Below are 22,689 nucleotides of genomic sequence, written 5' to 3' on the forward strand. Positions count from 1 at the left end.
CTTTTTGGGTTTGGTCATAAGTATTATACATTACATCTCTGATATTTGATAATTTAATTTTCACAATCATTGAAAAGAAGTTCCGTGGAGAGCGATTGTCCAGGGATAGTGGTATAGGGTATCCCATGGTCGGCTCCGTCCGACTATAGACTTTTCTTACTTGTTTGTTTTGGATTGGTCTATAACAACTTTTTTGTCCTTCCCTTTACTTGTTTTTGCAAATGTTTCTCTTTATTTCTTTTTTTTTTTTTTTGAAAATTTCTAATGGACTATTAGGCAAACATATGCAAATAACAACAACAACAATAACAAATATAAAAGAAAAACAAAAAGAAAATCCCTTAGGCATTTGAAAACACAAACATTCCAACATACCAACCAACTATTCGTTAATGTTTGAGCATCCGGGGCTTGTCTCCGTTCCCTGTTTGCCTCTGCCTCTTTGTTGGCAGAAGATTTCTATTCCGACATGCATTACAAGTGTGGAAATTTGAACAAATGTCAAATGGAACTCAGAGGTTATCTGAAAATTACGGAAGAGGGCATTGAATAACAATGCGGGGTAATGAAAATGGAAACTCTGTGACAAATTCTCGGGGATAAAATAATAAAAGTCAAATCAAAACAATGCTAAACAACAACAACAAAAGAGAATAGAACAAAAAAACCTTGATTTGCAAATTTAATGTAAATATGAATAATAATTGTCATCAGATACGATGGATTTTTGTGTCAATTTGTTGTGAGTATGGATGATACAGTGGGTTAAGATTATCAATATAATTTGCTAGAGCTATCGGGCCATTATATCGGGATGCATGTACTTCACGATGAATAAAATTATGTCAAAACTAGCCCTGAACAAACAGCCTTTAAACTCCATTAAAGTGAAAATTGTTATCTTTAAGAGGACCTTTTGGTCCTCTATAAGAGGACCATTGGGCTTCTACAGGAGTACCTTGTGGTCCTCTATAAGAAGCCTTTGTGGTCCCCTAAAAGAAGACATTGTGGTTCTCTATAAAAAGCCCTTGTGAGCTTGCTCTGCTCTATAAGAAGACCAGTGATCTTCTATAAGAAGACCTAGTGGCATTATATAAGACCACTAATAAGAAGACTTTGTGGGCAATAGTGTGTCCTTTTATAAGAAGACCTTGTGGTCTTCTATAGGAAGACCTATTGGTCTTCTATAAGAAGACTGTGTGTGCTTTTATAAGCAGACCATCTGGTCTTCCATAAGAAGACCTTATGGTCTTCCAAAAAAGATCTTGTGGTCTTCTATAAGAAGACCTTGTGATCCCTATAAGAGAACCTTGCGGTCTTCTATAGGAAGACCTTGTGGTCTATAAGAAGACCTTATGGTCTTCCAAAAGAAGGTATTGTGGTCTTCTATTAGAAGACCTTGTGATTTTCTATAAGAGAGCCTTGTGGTCTTCTATAAGATGACCTTTTGGTCTTCTTAAAGAATACCTTTTGGTCTTCTAAAAGAAGACCTCGTGGTATTCTATAAGCAGACTTTGTGGTCTTCTATAAGAAGTGTTCTATAAGACTGTATGTGATCTTCCATAAGAAGACCTTGCTCTGTTGACTTTCTATGTGACTTTCTATAAGACGACTATGCGGTCTTCTGTAAGAAGACTTTGTGGTCAATATGAATATCATGAGGTCTATTATATGAGACCTTGAGGTCATCTACATTAAGATTTTGAGGTCTTCTATATGAAGACATTAAGGTCTTCTATATAAAGATTTGATGGTCTTATGTAAGAAGTCATTGAGGTACTATAAAATGAGCTTAAGGTCGTCTAAAATAAGACCTTGAGATTTTTTTAGGACGGTCTAGAAGTCTTCTATAAAAAGACCTTTTGGTCTCCTTCTCTAAGAGGACCATGCGGTATTCTATATGAAAACCCTGAGGACTTCTATAAGACGACACTGAAGTCTACTATAACACGACATTGAGGTCTTCTACAAGAAGACATTTTGGTCTTCCATGGGGAAACCTTGTTGTCTTCTCTTAAAGTCTTCCATAAGATGGTCTTGTGTTCTTCTATAGAAAGACATATTGATCGCCTGAAAGCAGACCTAGTGGTTTTCCATATGAAAACCTTCCCACGTCGCCATAACATCATATATGTTCATATAAGCACAGGCCTAAACCAGCACAAGTCGAGTACATGACGGTTCTCGTTGCACAAGATGCAGTCAGCCACGCCATGCTGCTTCGAACATTACTGACATCAACCTCATTGAGTTTTGACTGTTTATTTCTATACTGCGCCAGTCATATGTGAAATCGGAGTGCTCAGAGGGTGGTCGGAGGTTTGGAAGTTCCGAGTAGGTTGATCGGACGTTCAGAGGTGGGTGGTCAGAAGTTCGGAGGAGGTTGTACGGAACCTCCGACCACCCTTCTTCGAACCTCCGACCTCCCTCCTCCAAACGTCCGAACACCCTCCTCCGAACCTCTGAGCAGTCTCCTCCGACCACCCTCCTCCGTACCTCCGAGCACCCTCCAACTAACCTCCGACCACCCTTCTCCGAACCTCCGACCACCCTCCTCTGAACATCCGACTACCCTCCTCGAACTTCCGACTACCCTCGTTCGGAAGACAATCCTCCTCCAAACTTCCGAACCTCCTACCTGCCACCTTCCTCCGAACTTCCGACCACCCTCCTCGAACCTCTGAACTTTCAAACAACTTGCCCTTTCTCCCTTCAGTCCACAGCAACACAAAAAACTGTTCCCTACCACACACACACGAACACATAAAAAAATAAATACATTTTTCCTACTCGATTTTACTCTTCGAGTAAACTCGTACTCTATTTCGAGTATTTTCAATCCCACTCTTATTTTTAAAGCAGGAGTACTCGAGAGTGCTAGCAAATAAAACACTCGCAGGTACTTTCCACTCGCGAGTAAAACGAGCAAATCGGACTTTTTGCTCGCACTCTTCGAGTAGCCCCCTCGCGGTACTTTTCACTCGCGAGTAAACACGAGCAAATCGGAGCTCTGAGAAAATTAAAAAAATATATTTTTTTATAAAGGGGTTTGACATTTCATTTTCGAACAGTTGGTGTGATACCACCACCTTGCTAATTGTGCCGCGAAGCAAACAAAATAGCTGCATCGCTAACGTTCTATGCTTATTTCACTCACGGAACCTTGAATTATGAGCTGGACAATCTACAGTTACACTTTTTACAGCAGGGAGACGGAGATGGGTAGAACCTTAAATGTGTGGCGGAGCCACAATTCCTGCCACAAATTTGAAAGGTCAGATTCGATAGCCTATTTAGATTATTCGAGCATGCAACAAATATCTGCGTTAAGCTAAGGAGTAGGAACAAGGTTCTTATGTCGTTATCCGGCAACATTTGCTGCTCAGAGGAAGAAACTCCAAACTGGTCAGCATACTGATCTCAAACTTGCAATAGGTTGTCTTCTTTAGTCCTCAATTGAAAATCTACTAGAGGGAGACGAAAATCATCGCATCGGCAAAATACATAGCTGTCGCTGATCTGCTTATATCGAAAACTAATCATCCATATCACCTCCTTAAAGATAAAGACCCTACGCCAACGCAGGGAGAGATCTTCACGATCTAAAAAGAGAGAAGGTCAAAGATCTAGATCAAAACAAGCTTATACTGCAGGATTCATAATGTATGACAGATCATCCATTGTATCTGAAGAAGTTTGATTCCCAGGATAGACAAAAGTGTGGAACTGCACTTAGGATGGTTTAGCCCCCTCAATTCTTAGTGGGCTAAAATTGATACAACACACAAAGTATCTATTCTTCGTGTGCACCGTGTTCCCGTGTGTACTATTGGACACGACAAAATATGGGAAACAATCACCGAAAAAATGGTTTCAGGTCCCAAATTCCCGACAGTTTGTCCGTCTGTCTGGCTGTCTAGTGTGCACAATACCTCGCGTAAGGATAAACCGATTTGGCCCAAACTATGGACCTCGTAATTTTTTGCCGAAACAAAGATCAAGTTCGAAGATGGGTTATATCGGTCCACTCCTTCCGGTACATCCTACACAATACTTCACAATTCTTTGCTAAAATCTCGAACTAATCAACCGATTTTATCCAAAGTTTGTTCTTCCAGACTAGATCAGGTTAGAATGGGCCCGAAATAAACCAATAATTAGGACCACTCCTTCACGCATCTCTCTCACTTAATTATTAGGTGGTGTTGTTTCACTGTTATAATTATATTTTGTGTTGACTGTGTTAATTATGTCTGTCTGGCTGGAGCACACGATAACTCTCGAACGGATCAACCGATTCGGCCCAAAACTTGGCTTTCGTAATATTTTGTCCAAACTTAGTTTAAGTTCGAAGATGGGTTATATCGTCCACTCCTTCCGGTACCTCCCCCACAAAAGTTCGAAAATGTCTAGAAAATTAGTTCGCATGATAACTCTTGAAGGGAGTAACCGATTTGGTCCATACTTTGCACATCGTGAAATTTCTATCAGACTTAGATGAGGTTCCAAAATGGACTCAATCTGTTCACTCCTTCGGGTACCTTCCACACAAAATTTCGAAAAGTTCAGTTTAGGACCTGGGCCCTATTCCTCGAAACAACTTATCTCTTTTCATTTTGCATTTATCAAAAAGTAGTTATTTTGAAAGAACGTTTTATCATCTTTGCATTATTTTTTACTTGACAATAATAAATAAGGCATGTAAAATTGAGACGAGCGAAAAAATGAAATGAAACTGATATTATAAAAAGCAAATAAAATAAAATAAAATAAAATAAAATAAAATAAAATAAAATAAAATAAAATAAAATAAAATAAAATAAAATAAAATAAAATAAAATAAAATAAAATAAAATAAAATAAAATAAAATAAAATAAAATAAAATAAAATAAAATAAAATAAAATAAAATAAAATAAAATAAAATAAAATAAAATAAAATAAAATAAAATAAAATAAAATAAAATAAAATAAAATAAAATAAAATAAAATAAAATAAAATAAAATAAAATAAAATAAAATAAAATAAAATAAAATAAAATAAAATAAAATAAAATAAAATAAAATAAAATAAAATAAAATAAAATAAAATAAAATAAAATAAAATAAAATAAAATAAAATAAAATAAAATAAAATAAAATAAAATAAAATAAAATAAAATAAAATAAAATAAAATAAAATAAAATAAAATAAAATAAAATAAAATAAAATAAAATAAAATAAAATAAAATAAAATAAAATAAAATAAAATAAAATAAAATAAAATAAAATAAAATAAAATAAAATAAAATAAAATAAAATAAAATAAAATAAAATAAAATAAAATAAAATAAAATAAAATAAAATAAAATAAAATAAAATAAAATAAAATAAAATAAAATAAAATAAAATAAAATAAAATAAAATAAAATAAAATAAAATAAAATAAAATAAAATAAAATAAAATAAAATAAAATAAAATAAAATAAAATAAAATAAAATAAAATAAAATAAAATAAAATAAAATAAAATAAAATAAAATAAAATAAAATAAAATAAAATAAAATAAAATAAAATAAAATAAAATAAAATAAAATAAAATAAAATAAAATAAAATAAAATAAAATAAAATAAAATAAAATAAAATAAAATAAAATAAAATAAAATAAAATAAAATAAAATAAAATAAAATAAAATAAAATAAAATAAAATAAAATAAAATAAAATAAAATAAAATAAAATAAAATAAAATAAAATAAAATAAAATAAAATAAAATAAAATAAAATAAAATAAAATAAAATAAAATAAAATAAAATAAAATAAAATAAAATAAAATAAAATAAAATAAAATAAAATAAAATAAAATAAAATAAAATAAAATAAAATAAAATAAAATAAAATAAAATAAAATAAAATAAAATAAAATAAAATAAAATAAAATAAAATAAAATAAAATAAAATAAAATAAAATAAAATAAAATAAAATAAAATAAAATAAAATAAAATAAAATAAAATAAAATAAAATAAAATAAAATAAAATAAAATAAAATAAAATAAAATAAAATAAAATAAAATAAAATAAAATAAAATAAAATAAAATAAAATAAAATAAAATAAAATAAAATAAAATAAAATAAAATAAAATAAAATAAAATAAAATAAAATAAAATAAAATAAAATAAAATAAAATAAAATAAAATAAAATAAAATAAAATAAAATAAAATAAAATAAAATAAAATAAAATAAAATAAAATAAAATAAAATAAAATAAAATAAAATAAAATAAAATAAAATAAAATAAAATAAAATAAAATAAAATAAAATAAAATAAAATAAAATAAAATAAAGTAAAATAAAATAAAGTAAAATAAAATAAAATAAAATAAAATAAAATAAAATAAAATAAAATAAAATAAAATAAAATAAAATAAAATAAAATGGGCATAGAGTAATTAGTTTTCTTTCTCCACAAAGTGGGGAAGTTACTTGTCAAATTATAACTTTCGTTCTAGAAATGTATCTAAAAACCTTAAAATAGCTGAAATCGGACGGTACTGCAATATGGAGGCTATAAAAAAACGTAGACGTAGATCCATAATTTTTTGTGGAGACGTTTCTTGGTGATTGATTGAATTATACCTAATTCGGCCTAGAAATGTAGCTAATAACCACAAATCAGCTGAAATAGGGCGGAATATGGGGGCAATAAAATAAGATGGGCCTAAGTCGGTAAGTTTTGGAAGCATATTAAAACTAATTGGTTCTGAAAACGTAGCTAAAAGCCTTAAAATAGCTGAAATCGACGCACTGCTATATGGGGGCTATAACAAAGCTCAACTTCCAACTTGATTTAAGACACGTGTGAACAGCATTTCATCCCCCTATCTCAACTCGTTCGGAAGATAGCGTGATTACAACAGACGGACGGATGTGCTTAAATCAACTTAGAATTTTACGCTGATCAAAAATATATGTATATACCTTATAGGGTCGCAAATGATTATTTCGATGAGTTACAAATGAAATATTATGGTGGAGGGTATAGTAATAAATAAAAATAGTCTCTCAAATAGAGTTTAGTCTAAATGTAAAATCGAGAAACATCGATTTGTGAGCTTGTTCGCAGGGTGGAAGTTCGGAATGGGGTTGTTCGTAGGGTGGAATTTCGGATAGTGGGAGTTCGAAGTAGGATGGTTGATTCAGATGGTAGAAGTTCGGAAAAATCTTTACAATTTCTTGTCATAACCGTGTTTTCAGTATTTCCGAACAAAATCTCACTTTAACAATGTACATTGGCAAAGAAAACGTTTACCTCGCAAATTTAAGGCAAACTTATCAAAATCTGCAAAATCAAAATGCAGAGTTTTCTGTGGAATTCAGATGGTAGAAGTTCGGAAAAATCTTTACAATTTCTTGTCATAACCGTGTTTTCAGTATTTCCGAACAAAATCTCACTTTAACAATGTACATTGGCAAAGAAAACGTTTACCTCGCAAATTTAAGGCAAACTTATCAAAATTTGATCTGCAAAATCAAAATGCAGAGTTTTCTGTGGAACGAAAGAGCACATTTTTTTGCAAAATCTTAGCAAAATACGCTTTGCCGTTACAATTTTTCACTTAGCAGAAATAACGTTTGTGGAACAGAAATCAAAAAAAAAAGAGCTACATTATTTTGAAAAGTAAGCAAACTCACTTTATAATTAGCAACTTATCACTTATCAAAAAATAATGGTCCTGTGGAACACTTAACTTTGAGCATTGTCAAAAATATTGATAAGTGCAAAATGAAAAGTTGATAAGTTGTTTCGTGGAATAGGGCCCTGTTCTCGAATCGCTTTGATTTTTATAGTGGCAACTTGTATTCACAGCCCCATATACGACGGTACACATTTCATTAGGGGCAAGTCCATACTTCCTGAGAAAATAGCCTGAAAGGTACTAAAAAGCGCACTGACACTGTGTGTAGTGGTTGGAGCGCAAGATAACTCTCGAACGGATCTGCCGATTCGGTCCACAATTTGGCCTTCCTAGTATTTTGTGCAAACGTAGTGAACGTTCTAAGATAAGCCATATCGGTTCACTTCTTCTGGTACTTCCCCCACAAAAGCTCAAAAATGTTCGGAAAAACTGTGCGCACGATAACTCTTGATGGGAGTGACCGATTTGGTCCATACTCTACACATCCTAAAATATCTACGAGATATAGATCAGTTTCGAATATGGACTATATTTGTCCACTCCTTTGGGTAACTCCCACACAAAATTTTGGATAAATTCACTTCAAGACCTGCTCTCGAATCACTTTGATTTTTGTTAAAGCAACTTGCATTCGCTGCCTCAATTACGGCGTGGTAAACTTTTCTTTCCAAAAAAACCTAAGTTGGGTTATGACAGCATTTGATTTTTATTCAAAAAGGTAAGGCGTTTTTTTAAATATGCTCTCTTCAAAATTCAAGAAAATATGCCTGTACATTCCCTGACATTTTCACGAATATCGGTTCAGTAGTTTTGTAGATGTAACATATTTTAAAAAGTGGGTATGGTCAAGTCTGTGGTTCCTAAAAAAAGTAGGTAAGGTCGGACCAACCCTGTACATTCGCTGAAAGTTTCAGGAAAATCGATTTAGTAGTTTCGTAGATATAACATATTTAAAAAGTGGGCGTTGTCCAGTCTTAATGCCCCAAATAAGCACGTAAGGTCGGAGACACAATCGCCATTGACTCGGAAATTAATTTTCAAGGCGATACATTTGTAATTGTTGCAAATATTGCATTTTTTCAAAAATAGGGCATAGGGGAGGTACCCCGCCCGATCCGAAATTCAACCAAATATGTAGCCTATTTCAACCGGGGGCCATCACTCTACGTTCCCTGCAAATTTCAGGAAAATCTATTGAGTAGTTCCGTAGATATAACATAATTATAAAAGTGGATGGAAAAGTGGGCGTGGCCAATTTTTCTTTGCATAAAAACCTACATTGAACTATGACTAACATTTCCACAAAAAATTATCCAAATCGCTCTAGCCGTTTTCAACTGATTCAATTACCAACAAACGGCAATTGAGTTTTATATATAAAGATTAAGTCCACTTATTTGGGTAAGAACTATATTGATCCACTGTACAGCATGCAGGACATGCATTCTCATTAGACTAGTCTATTAAGAACAACCTGATATAATACACGAGTATGTAAATACATACATACATAAACATATTGAATTTGTTACGAAAATTTTAATACAAAAAATGTCACTAAATCTTCACAGATCAATCACTTATCGTCTTCCCCATATTCTTGTGGATGGTTTATGAAATGCTTATTCTTAAATTTTTATGGTGTGTCAGAAACTCATTAATTTCCTAGCAACGAATTTTCTATGAAGGTGCTTAAATTTCTTTTAAGAACGCCATAAAATGGAAACATTAGAACCGACTAAAAACATCCATATATGTCTGTTCGTGTGTTGGTATTTTGTCGGCTTCTCTTCCAAATTTCCCTTTGTTTACGAACGACAAGGCATTCATATTAAGCAGCGAAGCATATAAATCGTCTTGATGCGGATAATGCTAGTGGCATGGACAGGTCGTTGCTTCCATTTCGTATACATACTCCAGTGCGCAAACTGTGACTTCAGACAAAGTTCTGACATTCCACGTGTGCATTCGCATGGTCATATCGTCGTACAAGCTTATATTTTTAGGTTATTACAGAGCTATGGTAATAGCTTCTTATTTTTATTGCTGTACACTTATATCTCCCCATGTATGTTGTTGTATAGAACATTTACAAAAAATAATTTCATAGAAATAACTTATTTCCTTACAATAACTCAAACCATTGCAAAATTTCCAATACAGAATTAAAAATTTAAACATTATTTATTCCAAGCATAACAAACAACATTGTGCAACAACACTTATGCACTTAAGTATGCATGGATGTACGGAGCAATGAAATATTCTGTTACACATTTACATGAAAATATATTTTGTCATTGTCTGATTGCCGATGTTATATATTTATATGTAGTACATATATCCTGTCGGAGTGCATCTCTTTTGCCATAAATATTGCAGTGAAATTGCATCACCCCCACTTTGATATTTGGAACATGTCTCAATGGTTTTACTGTCGCTGTTGTTGTTTTGCGGAAACAGCAGCTCCGACCGATCACAATGCATTGAATGCAACAATGCACATTTGATGGAGATTTAACATGACATTAAACACAAACGACAGCGTCACCAGAACCAGACAGCCACATGTTCCAATACAATTTGGTTGGTGTTCCAAATAAACAGCTACAACTATGGCAATGAAGATAAAATAAAGTGAAAGTAATAATTGCTTAAGTAGGAAAATAAACAATAAATAGCTGATAATGGGTTACGGCCACTTATTGGAATGAGGCTTATGTACTTATGTACCACATAAAATGCCCCTAAACATATGAACTTTGACCGCGATTTATTTGAATTTTTTTTTTTATTTTCTCACTATCAACATTGTAATTTCAGAATCCGAAAAAACTTTCCAGGTATAAGCAGCTTTCATTTAAATTTAGTTAAGGCGCACCGTGATATGTCTGTCGGCAACGATGGCTGATACTTGTTTACTTGTTATATTCCAGAAGACCATACTCCCCGTGGTAAGGACACCTTATCCCGAAACATCAACAAATATTACGTGAGATGCAGCATTACGCCTGATTTAAGATCGCTTTGAAATTGTTAATCTATGTTGTACTCCTAGGGGTTGCAATTACAAGGTTGTATTTCTCTAAAAACACTGCTATCACAACCACGTACTGCAACAAACTAAACTTTGATTTTATGTAAAGAATTTTTGGAGAAAGGAAAGCCCTAAATTTAGTATATCGTAAATTTAGGGCTTTCCTTTCTAGGAATCTAGGACCGAGTCTTAAAGACCGTTGTCAATTACAGGCCTTATTTATATTTTCGTCTGAAAAAGTTGCTCTTTATAGTCACCCCATTACCCAACATAATCCAAATTAAGTTCATATTTATATTAGGGTTAAATAGAGGACCTCCAATAACCATAATTTGAAATGACAATTCTCCTGCTGGCTATAATTTCTTTCCCTTTAAGTCAAGCTGCTGCTGGTAAAATCGACGTGAATCTGTGTAAAAAAATGTACAGGGGATAGATAACGACAAAAATATAGACGAAAAAACAAAAAAAAGAGGAAGGAAAGGATGTCGATTGAGTTGTGTGTGGTTTTGTACAGCATATGTGAGTGTGTGTTTCTGTGTGTGCCATGAATGAAGTTGAACGCTAACACTTCAACTAATGTTGCTTAGATTAAGCTTAGATTAAGCAACATTAGTTGAAGTGTTAGCGTTCATCTTCATTCATGGCACACACAGAAACACACACTCACACACCCAGTAAAATTGGTGAATACTAAGGACATGCAGATGAGATACATATCAAAAAAAAAAAAAACTTACGGACAGGTAGTCATAGCAGCTGACTAAACGAAACAAACAAAAAAACAATGCGTGACAACAACAACAACACCAAAAGTGAAAACAACATTGACAACAGCTAAAGCAGTAACGAACTGTAGCTACTGTTTTTAGGGGCAATCAGTGTAGGAGAAATTGTCTACTGTGACTGGTGCTGTTGCTTCAGTAGTATGAAGCATCTGCTTGCGCTGCTTCATCGCCCAGATAATGATGGTTTATGGTTTCTACTTATGCGAATTTTTATTGTTGAACAGTAACAGTATTTGCCTGCTTATTATTGGTTCTCCCCTTCAAGCAGCTCCTTGTAACACTTTTGCCACTGGGTTTGGTATGTGGGATGTGATTTTTTTCGTCGTATTCTATTTTAAACTTCTTTGCTACACCCCGCCTTGCTTCTTGGTAATTCCATTTAGCTTTTTTTAAGAAATGGGGATTTACGTACATTTCGATATGGTTTGCCGGCGATAAGCTGAATAATAAAACATGTAATGATCGTTTATTATTTCCTGGCTTTTCTTTTTACGTCAACGACTTAACGCATTCGAAATGTTATGTTGTTACGTAGTGTGTTGTTGAATGTCGGGGAAAGTGGTAGTATAGGGGCGAATGAGCACTCCACTTTAGTTGCACTTAATAATCATACGCTCCGTAGAAAACTTATCATGCACTCGATGTGGGAAGTTTTAAAAATTGGTCTGGTTACTGAAGAATTTTGTTGATAAAAAATATTTTGATGGGATTTATGCGGTAAATATTAAGGAGAAAATTCAAAGTAGAAGATTTCATGTAGATTTTTTTAATTAGCATATATTGATATTTGTAATACTTGTTTTACTTTGGATCAGTCAGAGTAACGTCACCAAACGTGACTGAGGTCCCATCTTCCTTCTTTTTAGGGTTAGGGAGTGACCTTACCGTTACACACAATTCACTTATTCCGGCTCCAATATTACAACTCTAGTTCCGCTTATGCTAATCGACCGACATGGTAACTTCCAGTGTCAGCTCCCTGACTCTGTGGTCACTGGGGTTGACAAGACAAAGCTCATCACTCTCATTTGCTAATTCCGTCGCTTCTGCTGGGAAGTGCTTCAAATGACGTTCAAAGATCGTCCTGATTTGGAACCCAATGACTCTTTATTCACGCCCATTAAGAATAAAATGCGCGTTCAATAATTTTCGTCGCCTTATGGTGCTGATGAAGCATTCTAACATTATGTTTTGGGAGTGACTCAACTAGAATGAAGAAGGGCATGACAATGAGTTTGAACCACACAGAAGTGTGCAGATCAAGGAGGAAAATACTCTGAACTTAACTCTATTTACTTAATTGAATTAATCGAGCTAACATGACCTACGAGTTTTGTATTGAAAAGCTGAATTCTAGCGAAGTCCCACACACCCAACCAATACGAGTATGCAACGATCGTTTCGCTGGTGGTTTAATTCAGCTCATCAGGCATTTTGAATGTGAATGGCTAGAAGACAAAAGCTGATTTTGATAACGTCTATTTATACAACCGTTATTACAAATTTGCAGATATAAAGTATGTTTGAAGCCTTTTACTTATCAAGTCAACCTGTCTAGAATCATTTCCTTCATAAATTGTTATGCCTTCCATTTCGGAAGTTTGATATGATAGATTGGCAATGGCTTAGAACGCTAAGACCTGGACAACATTGTCGGTTTGTTGGAGATGACCTCAGCCGGGACTCCCGTGCTTCGCTGTGAATTTTTATTTATTGTTGTCTTATTAGAATCAAAGTCATTATTTATGAAAGTTTTTAATTAATTGAATTAATCGAGCTAACATGACCTAAGGAGTTTTGTATTGAAAAAGAGAATTCTGGCGAAGTTTTCTTCTTATATGATTTGATGACCACAACTTGGCCTTCTGTATGTGCATAGCTGCACATGCTAACTATCATCCTATCTCATCCCAGCTTGTGCCAAATATCAACATAAAGAGAGAAAAAGTTAGAACAGCTTTAAGTTCCGCCTGGCCGAACTTGTTATACCCTGCACTACGATCTTTATTGAAGTGAAACTGACTTTCGTTATGAAGAAGACTAAATACCAAATTCCAGCAATTTTGGTAAAACAATGTGGCTAACTTTGTCTACCTCGGCACCGCCGTAAACCAACAAACAAAATTAGTTGTGAAATAAAAAGAAGAATTGTATTGGCCAACAGATGCTACTTTGGTTTAAGTAAGCAGTTTAAAAACAAAGCCACATTTCGTCAAACAAGAACAACACTTTACAAAACACTGATGCTACTCGTGCTAATGTATGGTTCCGAAGCCTGGCTACTTGCGCAAGCAGAGAGAAAACGACGACATCAGTATAGATAAACGTATCGATATGCAACGACTATGTTGGCTAGGCTATATCATAAGAATGAACGATAATAAACCCGGTAAAAGGGCGTATAATTACGCGCAACATGGCGGTATACGCTGAACTGGAAGGTTAAGGCTTCGATGGATCAAACAAGTGGAAAAAGAGATGGAAAAACGCAGTATTCCACAAGCGCGAACAAGAAGAAATGGGGATCTTTTCTTAGTTCGGCTTATGGAACAAATGTTCTGTAATGGGCTAGCTAAGGCCTCTACCGTCCAATTTTTGGGGGGAAAGTTTTATACGTCCAACGAAGACTAAATGCCCAATTTCAGCTATTTCGGTGAAATATTAATGCCACAGCCTTTAAAATACCAAAAATCGGGAGGTACAGTACTATGGGAGCAATATGAAGGCGTAAACCTACGCCTACAAATTTAGATACCCCCAATAAAGACTATATACCAGATTTCAGCAATTTCTGTGGAATATTGAAGCCACAACCTTGAAAATACCGAAAAGGTACACTTCTATGGCGCAATATGAAAGCCTACAATGTCAGGTGGAAAGTTTCGCACCTCCACCGAAGATTAAATACCAAATTTCAGCCATTTCGGTGGAATATTGGGGCCACAACCTTCAAAATACCAAAAACTTGGATGTGCCGTTTTGGGGGGTTATATGAAGGCGTAAACCTATACCGAAATATTTAATGGGGAAAGTTGAATACCCCAACGAAGACTTAATATCAAATTTAAGCCATTTCGATGGATTATTGTGGCCATAACCTTAAAAATACCGAAAATCGGGAGGTACAGTTCTATGGCAGCAATATGGAGGAGAAAACCTACGCCTACAAATTTAGAGGGGAAAGTTGAATACCCCCAATGAAGACTATATACCAGATTTCAGTCATTTCTGTGGAATATTGAAGCCACAACCTTGAAAATATAGAAAATCGGAAGGTACACTTCTATGGCGCAATATGAAGGCCTACAAATGTCAGGTGGAAAGTTTCGCACCTCCACCGAAGATTAAATACCAAATTTCAGCCTTTTCGGTGGAATATTGGGGCCACAACCTTCAAAATACCAAAAACTTAGATGTGCCGTTTTGTGGGGGTCATATGAAGGCGTAAACCTATACCGAAATATTTAAAGGGGAAAGTTGAATACCCCAACGAAGACTTAATATCAAATTTAAGCCATTTCGATGAATTATTGTGGCCATAACCTTAAAAATACTTGTACCTGTACCACAATTCTGGGGAAAGTTTTATACCACTAACAAAGACTAAATTAAAAATTTCAGCAATTTCGGAGGAATATTAAGGCCACAACCTTAAAAACCGAAAATCGGGAGGTACCGTTCTATGGGGGCTATATAAAGGAATGGACCTTTACCGATAAATTTCATATGGAAAGTCTTGTACCCCGAATTAAGACTAAATACCAAATGTCAGCAATTTCGGAAGAATAATGAGGCCATAACCTTCAAAATACCGAAAATCGGGAGGTACCGTTCTATGGAGGCTATATAAAGGCGTGTATCTATACCGACAAATTTCATATAGACACTTTTATATCCAAACTGAAGACTAAATACCAAATTTCAGCCATTTCGTTGGAATATTGAGGCTACAACCTTCAAAATACCGCAAATCGGGAGCTACCGTTCTATGGGGGCTATATGAAGGCGTAGGCCTATACCGACAAAACACTGAGGAAAAGTTTTATACTCCTAACGAGGTCTAAGTACCGAATTTCAGCCATTTCGGTGTGATAATGAAGCTAAAACCTTCAAAATACCGAAAATCGGGTGGTACCGATCTATGGGGGCTATACCAAAACTTGGACCGATATGACCCATTTGCAATACCAAACATCCTAAGAGTAATAGAACTATCTATACCAAATTACAAAGCTCTATCCAAAAATTGTGTGCCGTATCTTGATTTCAACGACGGACGGACAGACGAGCATGGTTATATCGACTTAGAATTTTACCCTGATCAAGAATATGTATACTTTATAGGGTCTCCGATGAATATTTCGATGTGTTGCAAACAGAATGACAAATTTAATTATACTACAATATTATGGTGTAGGGTACGCTATGGAATCAATATGTTATAATTTTATGAAATTCTCCTCAGGTCTCCTATTAGGATAATTTGCGTCAGATAACTTCCCTGATGTCATTTGTGACTGATCTTACCTTTTTAAACTCGAGGAACATGCAAATACTCGACCACACTGTTCACGATATGAACAGAGTTGAATGCAGTGGTCAAAATGTTAGGGTCATCTTCGACACCATGTACATGTCGTCCGCGCAGGTCACAGCTTGCTGCAACATTCTGACATACAGAAACAAAGTTCCCAAATCCCTAGCCGGCAGCCGGAAATGTATTCAAACTTGTCAGAATGCCGCCCTGATAAATGCAGCATGGTGCCTCCTCAAGAGGAGACAATTATTATTAGAGCACAGGAAGAAAATGGTATGCTCTCGTTAGAGTACCGCGAAAGCCATACTAATCACTATATGGTGGATCATCCTAATCACTGTATAGTGGCATGTCAGGAGGGATCTTCATGATCTATATAAATGGGAGTTTTAGATCACTTTACTTGTTACATAATTTTTGTGCCAATAAGTAGGAGTAAAAACTAAAGTGAGTTTTTTTTTAAAGTTCACCACTTTTATATCACATTATTGTGCTTATTTGTATACTGTTCAACAGCTGAATAAAACAACTGTGAATAGGAATTTCTATGTAGGAGCTTCCATAACATTCGATTGCAGAAAATTGGTTTGAATACGACTTCACATATGTATGTATATGGGGTAGACTCGGTTTGTCTGATTTCAACTGTATGTATCAATTCTGTGAGTGTGTGCGTTTTTGTGCCAAAAAAACCGATTGAATTTTAATGTTATTTACTCGTTTATCATGAAGCTTCACAATATGTCCAAGTTTTTGGGCTTTGGTTCAATTTGACTGTCAACACTTTTCCTTCTTCTTCATTTTTATTTCTTCTTTGGAGTGAATGGAAAGCAAAAATATGTTTCCGTTACAATTATGGCTTCATTTCCTGTCCATATTCATTAACTTCCGCCTATGACAACAATTTCTTGCATTCCGTTTAATTTTTATTTTTACTGTTGTTATTTTTTTATATAAAATATAGTTCACTTCAATTCTTATCTGAATGGTTGGATGCTCCTGTTTGGTATGACTGATTCTTCAAGCTGTTGTTGGGGATGTAGTTGATGACGATGCTAGTTTGCAGGCATATTTTCAGAAATTTTCTGCTCAGTTATTTTTTTGTTTATTTCATCGGTTTTTTCTTTTTAATTTGCTCCATCCAACCGTTGTTCCTGCATTCATTCATTCATTTTTTCTTCATTAGAGGAATATAATGGCTTTTCCATGTCACCAGGCATAAAATATCACTTTCTGCAGTTTTGCATCCATTCCCTCACTGCTTGGTTGGATTGCTGGCTGGCGGTATGGCTTATGGAAACATTCGTTGTTGGTTTTACAATTTCAACCTGTTGCCCTTTCCGTCTTTATACCTCTCGTTCGTGCACTCTGCTTTAGCTCCTGCTGCTGCTGTATTCTTAATGTTTCACAAATTTAAATGTCAGCCAAATGCAAAGAGTAGAACTAACTGTCGTCATCGTGAGAAAGTAGCTGTGTGAACATTCCAAAGGATTGTTAAGTAATGTCGATACTTTTCATGTAAACGGGTAAAAAACATACTATATTATATTGGAATATTCTATAAGAATTGTTAAAAGGAAAATGTCAAAAGGGAAATTTACTATTTCAATTGGGATAAGACCGCCATGCATGCATGAATACATATGCAAATGTTGGCAAGCATATGTATGTGTTATGTGTAAAGATCGATGGCAGCAATGAGTTATTGATTGTACAGATGTATGTGTCTGTCTACACATATTCGCAAAAGTGACACTTTGTAATTGGATGCTTTAAATGTGAATTCGATTACAAAATATGGAAGGACTATGGAGGATAATGTACTTAAAAATGCCCTAAATTTGCTCGGTGTTAAAAAATACATCCTCTCTCTCCCAATATTGACCGATTATCAACAAATACAACTTTGAACCCTTTCAAACAAGAAAAAAAGTCTCAAACGGCTTGGCCGACAGAGACATACCCCCAGCCTCTCAGGAAGTATGAACTTGCCCCTGATAAAATTTGTACCGTCGTAAAGGGGGCAGCGAATAAAAGTTCTAAAAACAAAACTCAAAGCGATTCGAGACGAGCTCCAAAACTAAACTTCTGCAAAATATTGTGTGGGAGGTTTCCGAAGGAGTGGACCGATAGAGTCCATATTGAAATATCACCTATGCCTGGTAGAAATCTCATGTGTAATGTATGGACCAAATCGGTTACTCCCTTTAAGAGTTATGGTGCGCACAATTTTTCCGAAAATTTTCGAACTTTTGTGGGGAAGGTACCTGAAGGAGTGGATCGATATAACGCAGCTTCGTACTTAAACTCAGTTTGGACATAATATTAGTAACGCCAAATTTTGGACCAAATCGGTTCATCCGTTCGAGAGTATTCGTGCGCTACAGCCAGTCAGCCAGACACACGGATGGACATTGGTAAATCTACTCTAAATTGTCTGAGAAGGATTTCGTCCAAACATACTTGGGGTCTAAAACCATTATTTTGATGAGGCACATTTTGCCCGTATGAAAATGTATTTCCCCTCGTTAGCATAAGTGCCGAGGGTACAAACAAGTAAGAAAGTATCAGTCAGCTGTGCCGACAGAGGAACACCCTCACTCTCGGACCTAATAAATAAGCAATTGCAATACTTCTGACGTCGATAGGAGTTAATTTAGGTTTTGGGCCAATTTCTCAGGAAGTATGGACTTACCACTGAATAAAAATGTGCCGTTGTAAAACTGGGCCGCATACACAAAATTTAAAATCGATCACAGAAGAGTCATTAAACTGCACTCTATCCAAACGTTGTGTGGGAGATACCCGAAAGAGTGGTCCGATGTAGTCAATATTCGGACATAATCCGAGTCGGTAAGAAATAATACAACGTTTGAACCAAATCGGTTACTCCTATCGAGGGTTGTCTTACGTACCACCCAGTCTAGTTGATGTCAGCAGGCTGTTTTTTTTTTTTTCTTTTTGAACTTTTGAGCCATTATCTCGTAACACGACTCGCAAAAAGAGGTTTTTGAAAAATTGTAAACGATCCGAGAGGAGCTGTTACACCGATTTAGTCCGTATTCAAAACTGATCTTTGTCTGAAAGTAATATTACAATATGCAAAGTTATGACCAATTCGGTTACTCCCTCCCAGAGTTGCCATGCGCACCATTTTATCGAAAATTTGTGAACTTTTGTTAGGAAGGTACCGGAAGGACCGATATGACCTATCTTCTAACTTAACCTAAGATTGGACAAAATATTACTATACCTGCATTTTGAACCCAATCGGTTCCAGACAGACGGCCATGGCTGAATAAACTCAAATTGTGTGAAACGGATTTCGTCCTTGGGGTCTAAAACCATTATTTTTATGAGGCAACATGTTTGTCGTATCAAAGTGTATATACCCTAAAGACTGAGGGTATAAACATGTACTTATCCCATTTCATCTGCGTTGGGACCACAATGCTTTAAACTATGCGCGGACAATGACGCCTCTACCAGAGTTAGCCTAAAGTGCCATAGTGCTCTATACGTCAACTGACGTCATCTGACAACCTGTAATTTCTTTTCCTACCATCAGTAGATTGTCCGATTCCATCACCTCTGAACGCCGTACTTTCATCAATCAGGCGACGCTAATTGGACTAGTTTCAACGAGTTCAGAAAAGTGCCCAACCATGATGATGTTCGGAAGCGAAAGGGACTTTCCGCTACATGCTGCAGCCGCTCGTTTTATGCGTGCTGGTCGAATAGCCGAAGTGAGACCAAAATTTTCCAACAGAGACGGTGAACTAGCAAATGAGCGTCATGAGCTTCGCCGAGTCCGCCCACTGGAAGATAAGACGCTGGTCGACTTAATCACCTCTGGTCTAGTTTCAGCGATCTCATCAATCACCGATTTAGAAAACAGCCCAACTCTTGGGCCAAACCTTCTCGGTATAATCGTCTACATCTGCAGACCGTCAGACGTCATTACCTCTAACCGCAGCACTTTCAATAATCTGGTGTTAGCTTTCACTAATTGATGAATGTCACCTAGTTTTAGGAGAAAGGACTTTCCGGGACATCATCTCTGCTGCAGCCGCTCACTGGTGAACGGATACCCATATGAAGACCAATTTCCCATCAGCGGCGACGGGACCAGCAAATGAACGTGATGAGCTCCCCCTAGTCAACCCCAGTAAACCCAGAGTCACGTAAGTTAACACGTTAGTCGGTGAGCACAAGCGGAATAAGTGGCAAGATCACCAGAGTTCTCAATAAATCGCTAGGAAACCACTGTACAATAATACGTCGTATGGGATGCTACGAAAAGTACTAAAAGGTACTAAATGTGGTACCGTTTTTATTCGGCAAACGGGAAGAGCTAGAATTCTGAAATTTGGAACGAGGATCACTGATTAAGAGTTAGAAAGATGTACCAAAGGGCTTTTGGAAATTCGAAATATAAGTGTACGAAAAGTACTAAAAGTTACTGAAATTTGTACCAATTGGATATTTTGAACCGAAATTTCGTATCGTAATCAAGGTTTGAAAGTAATGTTGATATAAGGAAATGGTTTTGGAAATTCGTACTCATGTGTACGAAAAGTACTAAACGATACTAAATTTAGTACAACTTCGATTTCGGTGAACGGATAAACGTGGAAACCTGAAATTTGCAATTAAGATTTGTGTTGCAGTATAGGATTGAGATATCGATGTAGTTTTAGAAATTCGTACTCATATGTACGAAAAGTACTAAATGGTACTAAATTTAGGTATGGGTAAAGGGATACAGTTCGAAATTTGAAATTTTGAATTAAGATTAGTGTTGAAGTGTGGGATTGAGATATGGAGATAGTCTTGGAAATTCATACTTATGGGTACGAAAAATACTGAATGGTACTAAATTTGGTACAATTTGGTTTTGGGTAAACGAATATAGCTGGAATTTTGACATTTGGATTTAAGATTACTTTTGGAATGTAGGATTGAGATATGGAGGTAGTTTTGGAAATTCGTAGTTATTTGTACGAAAAGTACTAAATAGTAGGATTGAGATATAGGGGTACGTTAGGGGTCATATGTACGAAAAATACTAAAATAAAAAAAATTTCACGTTTAGAATTAAACAGCCACATAGTGCCCAAAGTGCGGAAAATTGACAGGGTGTTCTAGCTACTGAAGCCAGAAAGGATGCCAGCAAATATGAATCGAAAATACTCATTTGTCTCCCATAGCAAAGACTCTTTACTCCTCCCTCCCCAGCGAAATAGCAATCCAGGGGACGATCATCAACATGGGTTTCGTAAGAAGCACACCAATACACTAGCGGTTCATGCCATCTCCACCATATCAGTCGAGAACATAAGCCGAACAAGCCGTGTGATAGGACAATGTTGATGGCTTTCTACTTTTCCTGTATTCCAACCCCTCCTGATGGCATTGAGATCATTATGTATGCGTAGGATTGTACGATCTCGACGCTACGTGATTTGTGAAAGGCTGAACTCCTATTTGATCGATTTTACCACATTTTTCCGCGATAGAAATATGGAAATATCCGACACTAAAGCTAAGGCTATTCATGGCAAAGACTACGGGTATGAGCACAAAACTAAAAGTCGTGGTTAATGGTGACATAATTCCCCAAGATTCTAACATTCGACATCATGTTCACATCGCCAGCGACAAGCTAGGAAAAAGGTCCTCAAGCCAGCAGAACTTGAGTTGTAGATAGAGAAACCTTGTAGACCATAACGAGATAGGTCGGTCTGTGGTAAGCTATGCGTCGCCAATGTGATTCGCTAGTATAATGGCAACGAGATGGAAATATATTCAAAAACATGTCAGAATGTCGCCCTGAGATCTGCAGCTGGGGGCCTCCTCATGTTTTCAGTGGAACATCTAGATGAGGAGACAAAGAGAAAAAATACAGCAACACAGTGACATGCATTCATTGAAATTCTTAACATCCAACATTAAAGGAGAGAAACTTTAGATCAGCTAGCCTGTTATGCATGTTTGAATAGCGTTTACACAGATGCAGTCACAGATGCTATATACAAAAATCGTCTGAATGCGGACCTCGGAGTACACTCACCATTTACCGCTGCTAAAGAACGCTATGTGTTACTAGTAGTTGTGGCTCAACTAAATTCGGGATGGTGAAGCAGCATCGGTTTCTATAGGGAAAGGATTGACGGTACTGTGCAAATATCTGTCCAGTACCGCAGGCACGTAGGACACACTATACTATTTCAACTACCATATCAAAACTACTCAACTAACTTCAGTAGGTTTGCGGTTACAACCTATTGATGCATCCACATTCCAAGACCTGGAGTTAGAAACAGAGCCAGAGCATAACGTGTTCAGTTCATGGAAATATTACTTTTCGAAATTCTTGATATGTAGTAGTAACGAGGAGAAAGGTACCATAGAACCAATCTCAAAACATAGTCCTAAATGTGTAACGCGCAGCCAGATTGAAGTCACGACAGACATCTAAGCATAAATTTCTAAAAACATTTTTTCATTGCCAATCAGCCATCTATTTGTGGAGAGTATTCATCGTAATTCATGCATCGTGATTTGGTATTTTAGCTACGATATGAATTGAAGTAAAGAGTTAGTAACTATGTAAATGAACTGCTAGAAATCTCTTCAAAAATT

The sequence above is a fragment of the Musca autumnalis genome, unplaced genomic scaffold, assembly GCF_047663935.1.
Source record: "Musca autumnalis isolate F117 unplaced genomic scaffold, ASM4766393v1 scaffold_2, whole genome shotgun sequence".
NCBI lineage: Eukaryota > Metazoa > Arthropoda > Insecta > Diptera > Muscidae > Musca > Musca autumnalis.